Below are 21,676 nucleotides of genomic sequence, written 5' to 3' on the forward strand. Positions count from 1 at the left end.
CAATCAGCTAGCTTACCTGGTGGGGTTGTTGGCAGGTGTAAGCAGAGCTACCCAGGTACTGAGACACAGGGAACACGAGCAAGTGTCATCCGTGTTAGACAGAAAGGGTAATAAACAGTGAAGGCAAGAGTGCAGATATGGAAACGCCTCCTGATTCCCAGGGAAATGTCATGCTCTCCTCAATTTCACCCTCCTAAATGTTTGCACGAGAATGCTGATGCATGGGCTGGAGTGCCTAGGAACCCCATCCTTTCTCAAGGAGCGCTTGGTGGACCCTGGCCAGAAGGTCAGCTCCAACAGAGCTCACAGCTGATGATACGCTTTCCCACATGATTTCGAAGCAGTGGTGGGTTCTGTCTTGTATTTATACAACCAACGGAAAGAATCTATTTTGGAGAAAACAGGCAAAGAAGGGAGCTGAGGATAGTAATTTTGTACCCTGCTCTGTAATTTAGTCTGGTATTCTCTGCTGAAGGAGAAAATAGTCCCTGTGTTAACAGACAGTAGAGGATGAGAGAAAGGTGGAGCAAGGAATTTGGACCCTGGTCCTGGAATTTTCAATGTGTTAGGAAGAGAGGAAATACTTTGAACTTTTTTTTCCCATTTTAAACATCATAGAAAGACATTGCTTATTTGTGGAGGAGATAGATGTACAGATTCGGCTATAGATGGATGGATAGATAGATAAATATAGCAGGGTGGGCAGTGTAACAACAGATAGATGAGAGGAAGTGAGGGTATTGGCCAAGAGCATAGATTCTGAAGACAGACTGCTGCCTGTGACAGTCACAGCTGTCACTAATAAGTGACCTTGGGCAGGTTATACAACCTCTCCGTGCCCCAGCGTCCTCATCTGTAAAATGAGATAGTAAGAGTACATACCTCATGGAGCCTGGCACAAAGTAAGCCAATCAAATTTCACTTTAATTTTATTATTATCAGGATATTACGAGAGAACTGATGAGGACTATCTACCCCAGCCTGAGGAAGTCAGAGAGAATCACCTCCCCGATTAGGGGAGGTGGTAGCCTGGGCTGAGTCTCAGATGATGAATATGAATTGGCAAGACAGGACGGAGACAGAATTCTCAATCTAGGCAGAGGAGTGGGGTCTGCGGGTGAGAAACATGTTTGTAAGGAAGGTTGTTAAGTGATTTGTATTTTTTGAATCATAATTCCCTCCATGTTTGAAAAATAGGTGAACGCATGTGTGGAAGTCACAATGTGGTTTTTGGGTTTTTTTTTTTCTTTGCCTTCCAGTCCACAGGATGACTGCAGTGTAAGGAGGTTCGGAAACATCTTGTAATATCTCCTAGTCTCCTCCCCAGGGTCTGTAGTCTACAGTTTGGAAATCATTGCTGGAGTCTGCTGTATCCTGGACTCAGGTCCTGCTTTCCTTCGACAGTGCTATCCACATGGAGAGCCATTGAAGGTTTTCAAGTGGAGGAACCGTGGGGAAAATGATTACTCATCATCCATTTCAACGTCCTTTCAGTGTGCCTTTACATGTAGCAGAGTCTACAAATCTGAAACTACATTTCCCAGACTCCCTGGCAGCTGAGTAATTTCGGTTCCACCAGCCAGATGCGGTCACATGAGACAAATTCAGACCTCTTCCAAGTGGGGAAAGAGGCATGGTGGGAAGCTTATGTTTTGCGGGTGCATCTTACAACAGATCTGGTGTGCCTCTGAAGCCAGTGGTTCCAGCAGTGGCTTCCTGAATCCCCACATCACATCTGAGGTCGGGACCCTGGGGCCAGCTGCTGCGAGGGCAGCTTGCCAGTTTGCTTACACAACACTTTCCTGAAGGTGGTGGTTTGCTGTCAGGAGAACCAAGTTAGCACACGTCTGGGTTCTGCTGTATCCTGGACCCAGGCCATGCTTGATTTCCACCTCTCTCCAGTGCAGCGCCAACCCCACTTCCCCTGTCTCCTTTCCCCTGCCCATGGCCCTTCCTTAGAGTCCCCTGGTCTCTACCACAGCTTTGAGAAGGGAATCTGCACTGGCATCTCGGTTACTTTCCTCCCAGGAGGCACCTGGGCTTCTTATGCAAATTTCTCTCCTCCCACTTATGCAGATTTGACCATTCCCCTGCCTTTAAGCTAGTTGTTTGTTTAACCTTAAAAAGAAAATAAAAAAGGACAATTGCCTCCCCAAATACCTTGCCACAAAGTGATGCCACTTGGGGCGGAAAGAGTGATATAGTCTTGTGGGGAGATGCTGATACAGCAGGCCAAATGATCGGGTAAATAAACTAACTGAAATGGACAGGCAGGAACTTCCAGGTAATTTATAAAGAAAGCAAGTTGTGGCCAGAGTAAGGAGCTGTCCTCTGAAGCAGAAGGAATAATCTTTCAGGATCTGGAACTTAAAGGGAAGTGAGATAGAGTAAACGATAGCTCTGACCTGGGGTGGGGTGGGAGAGTTTCCAGTCTCCACAGTGTCCCCACGTGAACTGTAGGGGTCTGCTCTGCCCTCAGAGGCCTGGCCGAGGGCCCCAAGAGGGGGCTGAAATCCAGGCCAAGCCCCCCCTCGCCAAACTGGGGTCCCCAGCATGGGGCTGTGTGCTCCCAGAGGAAGGAATGGGCCCCTTTTAAAATCCACATTATGGTAGTTCTATTTGTAGTTTTTTAAGGAACCTCCATACTGTTCTCCATAGTGGCTGTACCAATTCACATTCCCACCAGCAGTGCAAGAGGGTTCCCCTTTCTCCACACCCTCTCCAGCATTTATTGTTTCTAGATTTTTTGATGATAGCCATTCTGACTGGTGTGAGATGATATCTCATTGTAGTTTTGATTTGCATTTCTCTAATGATTAATGATGTTGAGCATTCTTTCATGTGTTTGTTGGCAATCTGTATATCTTCTTTGGAGAAATGTCTATTTAGGTCTTCTGCCCATTTTTGGATTGGGTGTTTGTTTTTTTGTTATTGAGCTGCATGAGCTGCTTGTAAATTTTGGAGATTAATCCTTTGTCAGTTGCTTAAAAAACTACAAGTAGAACTACCATACAACCCAGCAATCCCACTACTGGGCATATACCCTGAGAAAACCATAATTCAAAAAGAGTCATGTACCACAATGTTCATTGCAACTCCATTTACAATAGCCTGGAGATGGAAACAACCTAAGTGCCCATCATCGGATGAATGGATAAAGAAGATGTGGCACATATATACAATGGAATATTACTCAGCCATAAAAAGAAACGAAATTGAGTTATTTGTAGTGAGGTGGATGGACCTAGGGTCTGTCATACAGAGTGAAGTAAGTCAGAAAGAGGAAAACCAATACCGTATGCTAACACATATATATGGAATCTAAGAAAAAAAATGTCATGAAGAACCTAGGGGTAAGACGGGAATAAAGACACAGACCTACTAGAGAATGGACTTGAGGATATGGGGAGGGGAAGGGTAAGCTGGGACGAAGTGAGAGAGTGACATGGACATATATACACTACCAAACGTAAACTAGATAGCTAGTGGGAAGCAGCTGCATAGCACAGGGAGATCAGCTCGGTACTTTGTGATCACCTAGAGGGGTGGGATAGGGAGGGTGGGAGGGAGGGAGCCGCAAGAGGGAAGAGATATGGGAACATATGTATATGTATAACTGATTCACTTTGTTATAAAGCAGAAACGAACACACCATTGTAAAGCAATTATACTCCAATAAAGATGTTAAAAAAAAAAAAAAGAAAATCCACATTAATGGGTCATAGGGGCCGTCCTAGTTCCCGGTGATGGGACAGAGAGAGAGGCCCAGACACGCCCGTGTCAAAGCCTCCTGACAGCTGGAAGGGTACTCCCTCCCCAAGCCTCCAAAGCATGGCGGGCGGCTGGATGTGCAGAGCTGTGTGCCCAGCCCTCTCCCAGCTCTGCCTGAGACAGCAGTTTGCCCTTTGATTACATAACCACACGGAAAGGGCGAGGTGGCATTGACTTTGTTATTGTTTCCTCTGCCAAGTGTTTTCAAGCCATAAACTGCGCGTTAGGAACTCTGCGATCCTTCTTGGGACTTTGAAAACTGCTTAGGAAGAGTGTTTCCTGTGGTGACAGGGTGCAGAGGAGAAAAAGAGGAGGAGACGCAGTCCTCTTGGAACGCAAACTGCCACTTTCTAGAGTGACTAACCGCGTTTGGCCTTTCCTTCCTCACCTGGGGAACATGTTCGACAAGTATAAAACTGGAGCAGGGTGTTTGCAGACATGCTTTGAAGGTGCCAGGCCTTCTGCTGTAATAGCACTGCAGACCGTGTTTTCTACTGCCCGGAGCCACGTCCACCCAAAAACACAACAGGTCTGACCAGAGTGAGCCGCTTGGGCACGGAGGCCCTCAGCCTGCTGTTAAGTGGGCGGCAGCTCCGGGAGGGCGGGCGGAGCAGGCAGAGAAGGACGTGTCAGTAGCAGCCCTGGGGCAGGAAAAACGAAAGTGCACACGAGAGGATATCAGAAAGTCAGCTTTAAGGAGTTTCAACCGTAAATGTAAGCCATTCAAACCACTTTTTAAAAAGCACCAGAGGGAACAAACACGCCGTGAGGAGCTGGTTTACTCCATCTGTAGCAGAAGCTGTGCTTCTGCACTGCCAGCCCTCTGCATTTTCACACACACCGGCCCGACTTCCAATAGGCAACAACGGCTGCTCTGCCCTGAGACGTAATCTGGATGCCACAGCGGCCCCCAAAGTGCCCTCGCTTCTCAGGCAGGGTGACTCAGGTGCGTGTGTTCTCACTGGTCACCCCGTGTCCCCCAGCAGGATGAGGTTCCAGCGGCCCACAGTGGCAGCTAGCTTGATAACATCCTTTTAAGTGGCTTCCTTCCCTCCCCTGCCTGTTCTAGCTTCCCCAGTGCCCTACCGAAGTGCCCAGAAATCTCCTCCCAAATCAACCACTTGCACTGGCATCCTGGTATATATATCAGTGCCTAGTTCTAGGGGAGCCCACGCTAAGACATCCTCCTACCTTGATCTGTTTTATTGAAATTTGCTCTCTTCTCTTGTTTAACAGTTTTTGCTTTCCTCTAAACTGTTCATTCTCAAACTCCGTACCGAGCTGGAGTGGCCCCTCCCTCCAAATGATGTGTTTGATACATCAAGTTTAAAAAAATCCTGTTGTGACTCTAAGGCACTTTCTTTGGTAGATTGGAATTTGTTGTATTAGGTATTTGTTCTGGTATCTGAATCACAGATGGGCTTTCATTTGGTAAATGTCTTCTCTGATAATATAGAGCTCAAGCTAATTCTTTTGTGAAGCCTTTCATTTAAAAAGCCCAAATTTGTGAATTTTCATGTAGTTTGTTTCCTTAAAGTGAACTTTACCCACTTTGATGTAAATGGGGTTCACCTATAGTCTCCCCACTCTTTTTATGCTATTTATACTAGTGCTATTTAGCCTCTTAGCAAGCAACGAACACAGAACTATAAGAAGTATAATATCGATGGTACAGAGCCTATGGGAAATTAGTCGTGTTCCCCAATATCACTTTAGGATTACCATAATGTTTCTTTTTCTGTCATTAATTTGTTGAGGGATGCTGGATAAATCTCTCTGACTCTGCATTCTTCAGTTTTTAAAACTGAATTAAATATTAAATATTAATATTTGAAGTTATATGAACTAAAGAAAGAATATGACTATATCTCTTTTTTAGGAATGAAATATTAGAGCTTATTTCAGTGTAAAAGCAATGTATATATAGAGAAAACTAGAAGAATTCAGAAAAGAAGAAAAGCATCTCTATTGCTCACGCATAAAGAAAACAGCATTACATTGGTTTAGTTTCTTTCAATCTTTCTATGTACAGGTTTTGTTTTCATAAAAACGTTATCATCATAGCATAAGCACATTCCATGTCATTATCTTTCATTGGAATCAGACACCATCTTAACAGCAACATGAAATTCCAGTGAGTAGGTAATCCATAGGTTACTCCTCTAGTTCCCTATGTTCAGACACTTTTCCCCTATTTTTGCTGTTATAAATAATGCCCAGCAGGATTTAATTTGTATTACAGTATGTTTCCCCAGTTTTCCCCCGGCGATTGTTAATCCTCATGCATGATGGGTTGGGTGGATCCCATGCTACAAAAATAACGGGCTTCTCTACATCTCTTCCACACATATTGAGTGCCTGGTCTGTGCTGGGCATGTCCAGGGAGCCACAGATGATTACAGCATCTATCTGCAGCGAGCTTGGCACGTAGAAGAGGAACACAGACCTGTAATCCATAAATAACAGCAACCTAGTAAGAGTTCTACACAGGGTTTGAGAGCTCTCCCAGGGTATAGTGAGAGCCCACAGGAGCAAGTCTCTAACTTTAGCTAGTGAAGGGTTTTGGAAGCATGAGTAAGACTTTTCCAGACAGCACAGATAAAGAAAATAAGGAAATAGATCAGGGCAGAGTGATAGCAATGGGAGGAGGGCAGCAATTTTTGACCGGGTGGATAGGGGAGACCTCTCTGAAGAGGTAACATTTGAACTGAGACCTGAACGACAAGGACTTTCCAGCCATTCAAGGACCTGGTGGAAGAGTGCTTACGGCAAAGGAACAAGCACCAAAGAGACTTAAGTTATCTTGGCTTGTTCAAGGAAGAGCATGATGGGAATGACATGAGTGAAAGGGAGAGTAGTTGACATCAGGCAACGGGAGAGGAAACTAAAATGGGTTGAAGAAAAAGCTTGTAGGGCCGGTGTGAGAGCTCAGCTGATACTGGAGAACACAAATCAGGAGTGTTACCAATGCATAAAGTTGCATGACTTTTACAATGCTGCTTAGTAGCAGTAGAAGTAGAGAGGGCAGATGGTCGGATTGATATATGGTTGGAGGTTGCAGAACAAGTGTAACAAAAAAGATAGTGGGGCAAAGGAGTGAAATCTAGTGGGAGTGGAGGGTTTACAGTGTTGTGATCTAAGGGCTAGGCTGGATGAGAGTGGAAGATGGGAAAGTTGGCAAGAGGCAAGTGTGACAAACGGAGAAAGCAGAAGCCTGGCAATTGGAGGTCTTCGAGGGTTCACAGAGCATATGTGATAGAAACAAGGCAGAGAGAGAGCTAGAAAGACAAAGAGTTTTACCCTGAGAATAGAATAGTGGAGTTTAAGAAAGAAGAGTTCAAACAGCTTTGGGTGCTTTCAAGGTCCATTAAAATGGAGTTAATGGTTGAAGAAGTAATCAGGGAAGTGTGAAGTGTGGTGTAAGATAGGGTGTTGGGACATCATCAAATTAAACACTTTTGTGCTTCAAAGGTCGTCATCAGGAAGGTGAAAAGACAACTCAGAATGGGAGGGAATTTTTGCAAATGATGTGATAAGGGACTTGTATCTAAAAAATATGAAGAACTCTTACAATTCAATAATAAAAAGATAACTAACCCAATTAAAAGATAGGCAAGGAATTTGAATAGATATTTCTCCAAAGACAATATACAAATGGCCAATAAGCACATGAAACGATGTTCAACATCATTAGCCATCGAGGAAATGCAAACCAAAACCACAATGCGATACTACTTCACACCCACTGGAATGCTTATAACCAAATAATCAGATAATGAACAAGTGTTGGCAAAATATGGGGAAATTGGAACCCTCACACACTGGTGAGAATGTAAAAGTGTGGCTGCTTCAGAAAATAGTTTGGCGGTTCCTAAAAATGTTAAAATTAGAGTTAGCATGTGACCCAGCAATTTCACTCCTAGGTGTATACCCAAGAGAAATAAAAGGATAGGTCCATACAAAAACTTGTACACAAATGTTCATAGCAGCATTACTTAATAGCCCAAAGTGGAAACAACCCAAATGTCCATCAGCTGACAAATGGATACACATAATGTTGTATGTAGCCATACAATACTGTAACGTGGATGACCCTTGCAAACATTACACTAAGTGAACGGACACAGTCACAAAAGACCACATATTATATGATATGTGATTCTGTTTACATAAAATGTCCGGAACAGGCAAATCTATAGACACAGAAAGTAGATTTGAGGTTGCTGAAAGTAGATTAGGGGTTGGGGATAATGGGGAGTGGCCAGCATTTTCTTAATGAAATAGAACAGAATAGAATGTATCTTTACATCTCAGCTCAGGTACCATTTCCTCAGAAAGTCTTCCCTTATTAGGTCAAATCCTCCTCCCTCGGAGCCTTTGTAGCACCAAGCACAGCTGAAAGTTTGCATTTATTTGCGTGATGACTGGATGGATGTTGAGACCACAGCATGTGGATACAAATCCATTGCATCTCCTGTACCTAGCACAGTGTCTGGCACAGAGCAGATGATGTGTAAATCTCTGTTGAAAGAAGGAAGTTGGTAAGTTGGGGGCCAAAGGTCTAGATGAAAAGAACAGAGTAATCTAGAGCGAAAGGGATAAAATTGGGGATGTAGATGAGGTCTCTAAAATAAAGGTCTCTAAGACAATGTTTCTCAAACTGGGGGTTACAACATATTAGTGAGTTTGTGAAAATGATATACTAAGTTGTGGTCTGCATTTCTAAAAATGAAATAGAATCGAAAGTATCGGAGTATTTTTCACATACCAAGAGTAAAAGTTTTCGTGAAACTTTTGTTTCAGTTATATCCATATATATGCATACGTGTATTATATCAAGACATTACTGCGAGTTGTAATTTAAAAATTTAAGAGACACTTCTGTACTATACAGTTAGTTCAAACATTTGTGACTGTAATTCTTTTCTGAAGCATTGATCATTCCAGTGGGTTGAGAATCATAGACTGTGACCATAGACCTTTGATAGTTGGTACTAGTAATAGCACAGCATTTTTAAAAAGTCATTTGTTAAGTATAAATTAAACATTAACTTCTCAAGTATAAATTGAATGTTAGTGGAATTTCTTAAGTACAAATAATCATTAATTTAATTTCTTAAGAACAAATTAAACAATGGTTGCAATCCATATTAAATTATTATTCAGTCTCTAAAATGTATGAACAGTGACGATTCTTTCTAATCATATATGATTAAGAAACCCAGGAAGCCAATGTTTAGTGATGTGGTAAAGCACACGTCCTTAATTTAATTTTTTTTGTAGTGAGTTACTTCAAGACAGTTTCATTCTAAGATTTCTTTCAGTGTTAGCAACATATCCAATGAGCCTAACAGTTCTTTCATGTGGGAAGTGTGTGTGGTGGAAAGCACAGGGGCTCTGGAGCCAGTCAGGTCTGCAAGGAATCCCAGCTTAGTCACTTAATAGCTGTTTGACATTTGACAAATTGGTATGCTGGGGTCTTGGCCTCCTTGTCCGTAAAACAGAGAAAATAATAGTAGATGAAACCTTATGAAATTGCCTCTTGTAGAGGTCAAAACTGGTCAGCTATCAGCAATTTCATATAGTTTCCCTAATGATTACCTTTCACGGTGCTTGTGAGGATCAAACAAGGTAATATTTGCTTAATACCTGGCACAATTCTTATTAGATGTCAGTATCCCCTGTGATAGGTGAAAACTATTACCATCGATGTTTAATTATCTCTTTCAAATTGGCAGCATATCCATGGGTCCACTGCACCTCGTATACTTATTGAAGTTGTACCTTGCCTTGGTCCAGGAACAAGTTAAGGAGACTCTTTTGCACACAGTTGGTACTAAATAGATATTTGGATGCGAGTGAATTAATGTCTCTGTTTCGTTTTGGCTCTTCGGTTATTTATGGGCCATCATTTTGTATCTTGCTAGAATCTGATGGAACACTACAGAGCCCAGTTTGGACTGATCTTTTTGAAAAGAGTTTGTACCGAAGTCTTCTTTTGTACTTCTATGTCAGGTTCTTTCCTGCAAGCCAGCCCCATGCAGTGGCATCTGGTGAATGTTTCACAGTAGGCTCTCTGGGGGGGAGGACGTGGGTGTGAGGGCAGACCTGATTTGTAGCGATTGCCAGTTTCCATGGTGTGACTACTTCCATCGCTGCTGATTTCTGGCTACCAACATGACATCACCAAATGCAGAGTTGGGAAGAGCTGAGTGCAGTGAACTCTTCCGAGCTAGAACCAGTTGGCTCCAGCACGCCTGCTGGCCCCCAAACGCATGAAACCCCACCTGAGGGCAGTGCTCTATAGACAGGAACTGATTGTGTTTGTAAGATATCTGATTTATATTTATGTCGCTAATAAAGACTTTTCAGAGTTACCGAACATTTTGGAAAAACAACTAAACAGAATAAATGCAAAAATGGAACAAAACAATAATTACAATAGTTATTGCTGTCCTAGTTCTGTAGGACACCTTCTCATTAAATTGCTTTTCTTGATGAGACCACCTGCAGGGTTTTGCTCTTTTTTTTTCTTTGTCAACCTCTTATTTTAATGACTGAAATACTAAGTAAAGTGTTCCCAAGAGAAAAGTACTATGTAATTTTATTTATTGAATCTCTTGATGATCTTACTGACTCAGATGTTGGGAAACTCCTTTTTGGTGGGATTATAAAAGCAAAGATCAAATTTTTCAAAAAATGTGAAGGAATGTGAGTCACAAATGGAGGAATTTCTGAGGATATGGGTCCTTTTTTATCAATGATGTATTTTAAAAATGCTTCTGCAAATAAAATTTTTTACTCTAAATCAAGGATACTAAATGGGAGCCGGTATTGTCCAGGGGTCAGTGGGGGTGGATTTTAGAAATTGATGGTGGCGTGTTTTGATTGTCACAATGATTGGGAGGTACTATTGATATTTAAAGGGTGGTGCCCAGTGACGCTAGAATTAGAAATTGTTCCATGTTCCAAATGACCTTCAGATGTCCTGCTGAACCTTCATGTAGGTGAGAGTAAGCACCTAATTTTCCAAGAATGCAAGCACAGTATGAATTGAAGGATGCTTGCATTTAGTTTTGCTTAGACTTTTCCAAGAGTTGTGCATCATGTTGGGAAGTCATAGTCGCCATTTGAGTCGCCACTGAAGCATACCTGGGTCAGTCTGTGTCTTGAGCTGTCACTCACAGTGATGTTATGATTAATATAAGCGTCCGGCTATTTTATTTTGTCATCTAGTGTTGCCGTGCCTGAGGGTTTACATTTTGAGGTGCATGCTATTTTATTATAAATTACTTTCCTTTTATTTCTCCTTTCTACTAGGTCATTATGTTGATTGTTTTTTACAATGATTGTAGAAGTATGTGGTATCACCTTTGAATTTCAAGTCAGTATAGGAGGACTGCTAACTAGAATTTATGTTATAAAAGGGATCATTGGCTCTGAAACCACTGATCTAAATAACTAATCCTTAGCATAATATGACAATACCATTTGTTTCTCAGGCTTCCAGCCTATCTGCCTACCTTGTGACATCAAAGAGTGGTGTATCATATTCCCTTGGCTTCAAGACTGTAAAAGATTGTTCACCTCTGCCCCAGTCGCTACCATTTGTGCTCTAAAATAGCAGTTTTATCCATTTTCTTTATCAGTGCTTACAGTTTTGTCATTTGTTCTTTGGAACATTTGGTGCCCTTTTGGAAAAGGGCGTAATCAAAAAGTCCAGTGGATCAAATCTTAAGGTGGTTGTAAAATGAAGTAAACCTAAATTTCCTTAGAGTTTAGAATTTTCCCTTGAGGAATTTGGAGATAAGCATTAACAAGCACATCTATTTCGTCTCGTGCAATACACGTTGGCAATAAACACCCTGGTAAGAAAATAAGCAGTTAGAGCTATGCACACAGTAACAAAAAATAACTATATACTTTGGGCTGGATTCAAACATGAACCTACAGATCATGTCAACACAGTGAAAGAGGAAAAAATGCATCATCAGTGAATAAACCTGTAATGAATATGCAGCGCTCACCTTTGGCAAGATTGCAGAGTGGCTGGCATTTGTTTCCAGCACTTTCATCTTTTTTCCTCAGCGCCCTTTTCTTCCCTCAGCTCCTCCCACAACTGCAAGCCTAAGGCTCTCGGTCTGCATGCAATTAGCAAGCATTTTTTTTTTTTTTTTTTTTTAAGCAAGCATTTTTTGAGCTGCTTCTCCTGTAAGCCCGGCACCATGGTAGCTGTGATCAAATCCTTTTTTTTTTTTTTTTTTTTGCGGTACGCGGGCCTCTCACTGTTGTGGCCTCTCCCGTTGCGGAGCACAGGCTCCGGACGCGCAGGCTCAGCGGCCATGGTTCACGGGCCCAGCCGCTCTGCGGCATGTGGGATCTTCCCGGACCGGGGCACGAACCCGTGTCCCCTGCATTGGCAGGCGGACTCTCAACCACTGCGCCACCAGGGAAGCCCCAAATCCTTTTCTGATTCGAAGGAATCTCACTGTCAGAAGGAAGGGGTTCTGATCAACTTTTTTTTTCTTACTAACTCTAGAATCTTTTTAAAGCAGATGGGTTCCTTTTAGAGATCAGGAGAGTTGTTACCTTAGGCATGGAGGAGTGACTGGGAAGGGGCATGAGGTCTTCCGGGGAACTGGTAATATTGTATTTCTGGTTTTTTGTTGTGGTAAAAAATACAGATCATAAAGTTTATCACCTAAACCGCTTCTAAGTGTACAGTTCAGTAGTGTGAAGTATCTTCACACAGTTGTAAAACAGATGTCCAGAACTTTTTCATCTTGCAAAACTGAAACTCTATAGCCATTAACAGATAACGTCCCATCTCCCCTGTCCCCAGTCCCTGGTAACCACCATTCTACTCCATATTTATTTCTATGAATTTGACTACTCTAGATGCCTCCTATGAGTGGAATTACACAGTATTTATCCTTTCGTGGCTGGTTTATTTCATGTAGCATAGTGTCCTCAAGGCTTATCCATGTTGTAACATGTGACAGGATTTCCTTCCCAATGTTCTGTTTCTTGATCTGGGTGCTGGTTACCTGAGTATGTTCATTTGGGGAAAATTCATCCAGCTGTGCACTTATTAATTGGACACACTTCTGTTACACTTCCAAAACGGAGTTTATTTTTAAAAGGTAGCTGGAGATGAAATTTTAAAATCATTACTACCGTTTCTCCTAAGGTATTAGTAAGTTGTGTTCCTGTTCCCCAGATACGGTTTAGAAGTCCCACTTGGAGAAGGCAAGCTTAATTCAAAGGAGTACTTGTTGAGGGTAGAGTATCAGAAGAAATGGATTCAGATAGGCTCTCTTCCAATCTCACCTGATGCGTGCGTGACTCTGAGGCCCTTTATACAGAAGCCTGGTGCTTCCCATCACAATTCAAAGCCACTTAAACTTAATACCCCCCAAAAAAGAGTAGAAGGTGAAGAAATAACTGTTCTTAAAGAGGGGAATGAAATTGCGAAGAAGGCCCATGAAAATAAAATTTTAGGAGAACATAACAAAGTTGGATGAAGAAAATCATGTAGGGTTGCCAGATCTACCAAAAAAAAAAAAAAACCCGATCAATACAGGACATTCAGTGAGATTTGAATTTCACATAGTCAACAAATAAGTTTTTCAAGTATACGTATGTTCCAAATAGTACATGAGACATACTTGTACTCAGAAAAATTTATTTCTTGTCTGTCTGAAATTCAATTTTCACTGGACGTCCTGTATTTTACCTGGCAACCCTAGATGCCAGGGAAGCAGGAGGGAGATAAATCGTAGGGAACATGAAAAATGTCTTTTCAATACAGGGAACCACCCCCAAACCAGATTCTCTGGCAAGAACCTATTATTAGTTAGCAGTCCCTGTCCTAAAAGAGGGAACAAACTTTCCACTGGGAGTCAGTTTGATTTTGCAATTAATAAAAAAGCAGGGGACTTTTCTTGAATGTCTTGATAGGGGTCCGGAGTTTAAATCAAATCCTGTTACATTCACTGGTTCCCAGAGAGCTGGGTGGCAGAAATGGCCTAGGATAATGGTGTGTGGGCTGCAGGCAGGATGGGCAAAGGACTTCTTCCGAAAGGCCTCGTGCCTGGTAGTGACTTGTGTTGTCAGTTTTCATCTGAAGAAGTCCTTTATGTGTAAGGATAAGGGTTGCCATTCAAAGCACTTTGTTAGTCCTGGTGGGGAAAACCAAATTCCTAAACACTCCACCCTCCCTTATTCATTAAAGCAAAACGTCCAGGATTCACTCAAGGTGAATGAGGACAGTTGCTCTGGAAGAGTCGGCCTTGTCACACGATTTCTGATTCCCTTTGAAGCCCTGCAGTTAAACCCCTTTAATTTGGAGTCACTAGAAGGGATGATCAGGCCGGATCAATGAAAGTTCTGTATAATGGGGATTAAATAATTAACAAAATGACTCTCAACTGAGGTTTTGCATGGCCTATCTTAATAATTTATTTTAAAATCAAAAGTACAGTTGCATACAGTTAAAGGCAAATGTCCTTTAAACCGTTTGCCCCTAGAAATAGGTAAACAGTATGTTCTGTGGTCTTTCTACACCATTAATTGCTTAGTAAGTTTTTCTCTCAGAGCATTTGAAGTAAACTTTGCCCTAGCTCAGGTCGAAGTATCACAAAACCTTAAAACAATGGAGACTGAATCTATTAAATGGAAGCTGTATCTATGACTGTTATCAACTGAATATGTAGAATCTCGGTTGTTAGTTTTTATGGCCTTATGAAACTGTCAACAGCCCTGGCCTGTATGTCCTTGGACCATTTCCTTAGGTGTTTACACCTCAGCTTCCTCATCTGCAAAATGAGTGGGTGGATCAGCTGGTCTGTACTCTCCAAGCTCTAAAATGTCATGAGTAGATTTACACTAAAGGTGTGTGCGTCTCAGGAATAGATGTCTGAGAACAACTTACCTAGAGCTTTCCTTGGTAGTGAGGTTTCTATTTTAATAAAGAAAGGTAAGAAGAGTGTAGAAAAAGTGTTTTCCATGCCTTCTTGTCCCTTTGGAAATCTTTCATGGGTAAAATAATCAGGACTTGGGAAAACCCCAGAGTATCCACAAAGCATTACTCTCTAGGTGGGACCCAGGATTAAAGAACTGAGAGTTGGTTACTGCAAGGGGAGTAGATAACGTGAGAGAAAATCTTGCCTGTCTTCGCTCCCAGGTCAAGATCGAGCCTGTTGGTAACAAGAGATTTACTCCCAGTTAGTACATTCAGTGTTGCCAGGAGCAACGTCTTCTGTTTGATTTCCATAACTGTCAGAAAAAGCGTGTAATGGCAGCTGCAATGCCAGACGAGACCATGCCTGGGGCTGAGTGTCTCTACCCACCCTGACTAGGACGGGAACGGTATGTAGGTAGTTCTTTGAAGATCAGGCTTTCTCAGTCTTAGGAATATTCATACCAACTAAGTCGAGTGTTTAAGATGCAAATTGCTTACCATGAAACCCTTTTGCTTCCACACTCATTGCCCAATATTTGTGCACCTTCTGAATGTTTTACAAATTATAAATGTATCTAAAAATGTTCAACCAGAGCTTCTTGCTAAGACTCTTCCACCTGAAGACACCTTGTGACCATCTATCCCCTCAGCCAGTTTCCCCACAACGCAACAGCTTGGAAGGGAGACTTGGAGTTGGGAGGGTAGACTCGGGCATCAAACAAGACAAGGTGCCTTCAGCCACTTGGCCTCGTTCGCTTCCCGCTGCCTCTGCCCTTCCTCACCAAAGGGACAGGAATCAGGAGGGATATTCTAAGCACACTTGGGGAATGTGTGTATGCGGACACTATGGAGTATATGTGCCCACTTGAGGAAAGACTAATCAAAACTGATTTGTAAGGGGAGAAAGAGTTATAACATGGGCAGTATCATGATGTGTATGGAGTGTGTATGGCGAGTTCAGAATTTGTTCCAGAAAACTTGGCAAAAGTTTTATCCTCCGGGGCGTGGGAGGTGTGGTAGGCTGGATAATGCCTCTCCCCAAAGATGTCCGCCTCCTAGTCCCCGGAACCCGTGAATGTGTTACCTCACGTGGCAAAAGCGACTTTGCAGATACAATTAAGTTAAGGATCTCCAGATGGCGAGATGATCCTGGATTATCCAGGTGGGCCCCAGGTAATCACAAAGGTTCTTATAGGAGGGAGGCAGGAGAGTTGGAGTGAGAGAAGCAGAGTCACAGAAGGAGCTGTGATGATGGAAGTAGAGGTCGGAGTGATGCAAGGCCACAAGCCAAGGAATTCAGGCAGCCTCTAGAAGCCAGAAAAGGCAAGAAAATGGATTTTCCTCTAGAGCTTCCAGAAGGAGTGCAGCCCTGCTGACTCTTCGATTTTAGGAATTTTGACTTCCAGAACTGTAAGAAAATACATTTGTGTTGTTCTAAGTCACTAAGTTTGTGACAGTTTGTTACAGCAGCAATAGGAAACTAAGTCAGGAGGACTCAACAGGGTGTTTTTAACTCAACAGGCATGGTTTGGTGAGAATGTTCAGAGAGTCAGTTCCTATACAGATTTTTTCTTGAGAGCCTGCTGTTAGCTAGGAACTGAGACCTCAGTGGTGGACAAACAGACATGGGCGCTGCCAATATGGAACTTATAGCCACAAGAGGAAGATTGGCATTACGCCCAAAACTGCTATTAATTCACTTCAAGTGTGCATGGCGCTATGAGAGTGATTCAGAGGAGAACTAGTCTATCTGGATGGTCGGGGAAGGTTTTCCTGAGGATCTAATTTTTTTATTCTTAAATTTTTATTGGAGTAGAGTTGATTTACAGTGTTGTGTTTATTTCTGCTGTACAGCAAAGTGAGTCAGTTATACATATATATATATATATATTCTTTTTTATATTCTTTTGCATTTTGGTTTATCACACGATATTGAATATACTCCCCTGTGCTATACAGTAGGACCTTGTTGTTTATCCATCCTATATATACTAGTTTGCATCTGCCAATCCTAAGCTCCCAGTCCTTCCCTCTCCCACCTCCCTCCCCCCTGAGGATGTGATGTTGACGGGAGACTCTAAGGATGAGCAAGGAATTAGCTGCCTCAGGTCAGTGGGGGTGGAAAGAGCTTTTCAGACAGAAGGAAGAGCATGTCCAAAAGCTGTAGGCAGGCAAAACATTGCATTTTAAGGCGTTCATATAAATCCAGTTTTGCGGAACTTCTCTGGTGGCGCAGTGGTTAAGAATCCTCCTGCCAACGCAGGGGACACGGGTTCGAGCCCTGGTCCAGGAGGATCCCACATGTCACGGGGCAACTAAGCCCGTGCGCCACAACTCCTGAGCCTGTGCTGTAGAGCCCGCGAGCCACAACTACTGAGCCCACAAGCCACAACTAGTGAAGCCCACGCGCCTAGAGCCCGTGCTCCGCAGCAAGAGAAGCCACCGCAATGAGAAGCTCGCGCACCGCAACCAAGAGTAGCCCCCACTCGCCGCAACTAAAGAAAGCCCGCGTGCAGCAACGAAGACCCAACGCAGCCATAAATAAATAAATGTATTTTTTAAAAAAAGACTCGATGATTGATGGGGTGTGAGAGGGGACACCGAGGGGGGTGTCAAGGATGATGTGTAAGGTTCTTCGTTTAAGCAGCCTGGTCAGCAAAACTACCGTTTTCGAAGGAAGGGAACTATGCTGAAAGAGAAGAATTTTGGTGAGAAGATCATGAATATAATTTTGGATAGCTTGAGGGGGTCACTGAGACAGTCAAATGGAAACGGCAAGTAGGCATTTGCATATACCAAGGCAGGGGATTTATTGGGAGTCCGAGTTTTAATGGTAAATGAAGCCATGGGGATAGTGGAGATTGCCTGGGAAGAGATAAGCAAGGAAAGAGCTCTAAGGAACCCTAAGGTGAAGCCAGAAGTGACCAGAAAGCTGGGAGAGAAACAGTGGCAGTGGGGAGCCACTGAATTCAAACCGTTTTTCAACAGGAGGGAGTGACCGTGAAGCCAAGAAAAATAAGAACTAAAAAGTGTTCCTTGGACACGAAGATCATGGTGACCTTAGCATGAATTTGGCGTGATGGGTGGGATGGGGACAGAACCTAGGAATTGTCATCTCCTCGGAGTGTTTCTGGCAGATGTTCGTGAGAACAGAGCCTTCAGGAAAAGCAAGATGGTGGTGAGAAGTCCAGTGGGAAACCGCTGTTGAGGAGGGCCTGAAATACATGCGCCGCCGCCGCCACCAAAGCGCGTGCGCACACGTACTTTGCCCTCCCAGTAAGACAAATGGAGGTGGTGGACTGGACTCCAGGCCCCTGTGGCCTTAACCACAGCTCTTTGTTCACTGTCACCTTTGGCCAGAAGCACTCCCATCACTTGCTCTTCCTCTTAGCTCTCTAGTCCTCGATGGCTGCCATGTCCTTCTCCAGTTGGTTATTCTGAGACTTGAATAGAGATTTTGTGTCTCCAGGGAGTCTGAGTAAATTAACATTTCATTGCAGCTGCTTCTCATCCAGTGTGTATGCAGTGGTTCTTCATCAGGAGCATAGCCAGCAAAGGACAATAGGATATTTGTTAGGTTGGTGAGTTCACAGAGTAGTGTAAGGGGAGGACACAGGTAAGTCTCTTACCTGTGAGAAGCCAAGAAGGGTATTGGAAAAGCCAAAAGAGTTGCCTGAGGTTGAAGGTTCAAATAATGGAAAGAGAAAACGTTCCTCTATGTTTTAAAATTGTCTACTGAAATTCAGCTTACATCTAATTCAAATGGAACTCTTTGACCATGCCTATGAGGGGACATAGCTTAAGAATGAGAACAGGTGTTCCTCAGGTTCTGCTGCCGAAGAAAACTTACCCAAGACCGAAGTGACTTTCTCACTGAAGCCAAAGCAACAACAGGAATGCAGAGAAGAAAAAAAATGCAGTGAAAGAATGAAGCCATTTTGAGGGAAAGGAATAAAAGAAGAAAAGGGTTATACCAGGAGTTATACAAGGAGAAACAGAATACAGCTCTGGGGCTTCCCTGGTGGCGCAGTGGTTGAGAGTCCGCCTGCCGATGCAGGGGACACGGGTTCGTGCCCCGGTCCGGGAAGATCCCACATGCCGCGGAGCGGCTGGGCCCGTGAGCCATGGCCGCTGAGCCTGCGCGTCCGGAGCCTGTGCTCTGCAAACGGGAGAGACCACAACAGTGAGAGGCTCGCGTAATACAGCTCTGACTCATGCAACAACCTTGAGTGGTGAAAAAATAATGGGAATAACGTCAGAGTTCTGAACTTGGTTTTGAACACATAAAAAACGTAAGTTTTATGTGTAAATTTTAGGGTAGTTATCCTCTCCTCCCCTTTAACTCTTTCCTTTGCCCTTCAGATTTGGAAATTATTCCCTCAAGTAAAACAAAATTATTTTCTCTCATTTCCCGGGAAAGTTCTTGTCCTAACTCTTCCCTCGAGTAAGTTAGTACTTGAGGAATGATAGCTGTAGTGACTACATTGGCATCAATAAATAATTGACGATTGTAGTCAGAGTTCTTCTCATAGACTCATGATCTCCTTTTTAGAGATCAGCTGAAGTCCAGCTGTCTCGCTTTACATATGACGAACTGGGCGTGGAAGGATGAAGCAATCTTCCGAAACCCACGGAGCTAGCTAGTGGCAGTTCTAGGCCTGGAACTTTGAGGCCAGGTGCTAGTAGGCTATGCTGTCATGCTTGAATGTATAGAAACAGCAGCAGCTCCCATGACAGAAAGCTTCCTGAGGCCAGTTCTCACAGCAGACCTTTAAAGGAGGCTTTATCACTTCCATTCTCCAGGTGAGGAAACCAAGGCTCAGAGACGTTAAATAACTTGCCTAAAACCACCCTGTCAGTAAATAGCAACACTGTCTCATCTTGCAGGATGACCAGGTAGGGATTACCAGTAGCTAAGGGTGATCCTACACGTCACTGGGGACAGATGATGGCCTGCCTGGTGTCATGAGGAATGCCCAGAGGCCCACACAACCAAAATTATAGACCCAGCTCCTTGGCTCTGGTGCCTAAAGTTTCCACTTCGAGTCACTGCTAGGAAAGGGCAGAGTCTTGAGGAAATGGGACCCTGAAACGTTATGTTTTGTTGGGAAGGGAAACTTTGGGAAGCAAGGGGAACTTTTCAGGCCCAGTAGGATGGTGCTGGTCGGGTGGAGGCAACATGAAGAGAAGGGGTCTCTGGAGAAATAACAGAACAGTATCTACACTGAGGCGGGATCTTTGTGCCCCGAACTCTGCTGAGGTGTTTATGAAAGCTGATAGCGTGCATTTACAGAGCCTGATAGGTGTGCTGTGACTCTGCTATTTCTGAGGGGGATCCGTGATTGCATAGAACTGAGTTAATAATAATCCGGGGCTCAACATACACAGGTCCGTGTGTGCCTCTCTTTTTAAATAAATACATAAATTAAGATGAACACCCATGAACCCAACACCCAAACCCCAAACCAGAGCATTCGACGAAGCTGTCTGACAATACCAAGTTTTTTAAAAAAATGTATTTTACTGAAGTATAGTTGATTTACAATGTTGTATTAATGACAATACCGTACCATAGGAATCATAAACTGCCTTAATTGATTCGCATTGTCTCGTAGTATTAAACATTCTCATGGAGTCTATATGCCTGTCCAAAAATTACATTCACAGCAGCACTGTTTACCATTTGTAGTAAATAAATAAATAGATAAAAAGAAGGAAGGAAGGAAGGAAAGAAACAGTCTAGAAACAACCTAAATGCCCCTATGGTAACACACATAACATAAAATGACAAAAAGCTATGGGACTCTTTTTTGAATGGGGCAAGTGTAGATCTTCAACAGTGAAAACCTCTTTCCAAGTTAGGGTCAGAGGAAAAGAAAGGCAGTGCTATATCACGTGTCACCAGTCATGTGTTTGGAACTTGGCCTCAAGGACTAGAGAGGTGTAGTTTTTTTTTTAATGAGGCTTGTCTGTGTGAAGCAATTTCAGTTTTAGAGAACACGTCTCCTTCCATTTTTTTTGGCATCACTTCTTCTGCTTGTATAGGTCATTGAGTCATGGCAGAGAGAAAAGCCTTGGCAACTGGATAACGCCCTGAACAATTATCTAGTGTTGAATTTAGGGGCTCTGTCATACTTCAGTGGATGACCTTGGGCAAGTTACTTAACTTCTTTGAGCCTCAGTTTTCTCATCTGTAAGTGGGGTATACTCATGAGTGCCTTGCAGGATTGATATGAGGATTGAAAGAGCTAACTGTGCCTAACACAGCTCTGGCACAAAGAAGCCCAGCAGCAAATGTTAGTTACCTTGTCCATATATACACAGGAGTATAAGGGACACCCTGCAATATACTGAGCACAACACTGTCCACTGGAAATCTAATAGGAGCCCCAAATGCGAGCCACAGGTGTAATTTGACATTTTCTAGAAGCCACATTTTTAAAAGGGTGAATGAAATTAATTTTAGTAATGTATATGATTTAACCAGTATATCTAAAATGTTTTGTCTCAGCATGTAATCAATGTAAAAATTAGTAATGAGATAGTTTTGTCTATTCTTTTTTCCTTTCCTTTTCTTTCTTCCTCCCTCCCTCCCTCCCTCCCTTCCTTCCTCCCTCCCTCCCTCCTTCCCTCCCTCCATTCTTTCTTTCTCTCTCTCCCTTTCTCTCTTTCTCCCTTCCTTTCTCCCTTCCTTCCTTCCTCTCTTCCTCTCTCCCTCTCTCTTTCTTTTTCTCTTTTCTTTCTCTTTCTTTCTTTCTTTCTTTTTCTTTCTTTCTTTCTTTCTTTCTTTCTTTCTTTCTTTCTTTCTTTCTTTCTTTCTCCCTTCCTTCCTCCCTTCCTTCCTTCCTTTCTTCCTCTCTTTCTCTCTTCCTCTCTTCCTCTCTCTCTCTCTCTTTCTTTCTCTCTCTTCCTTACTTTTTTTTTTTGCATCCCAAGTCTTCA

At 43.0% G+C, this 21,676-nt stretch overlaps 1 protein-coding gene across 2 annotated transcripts in view; it reads left to right on the plus strand.

The window, feature by feature from the left end:
- Window positions 1–21,676, plus strand: part of PDK3 (pyruvate dehydrogenase kinase 3) — a 259,141-nt gene that overhangs the window by 150,545 nt on the left and 86,920 nt on the right. The window lies entirely within an intron of this gene.

The sequence above is a fragment of the Stenella coeruleoalba genome (genome assembly GCF_951394435.1).
Source record: "Stenella coeruleoalba genome assembly, chromosome: X".
Lineage (NCBI taxonomy): Eukaryota > Metazoa > Chordata > Mammalia > Artiodactyla > Delphinidae > Stenella > Stenella coeruleoalba.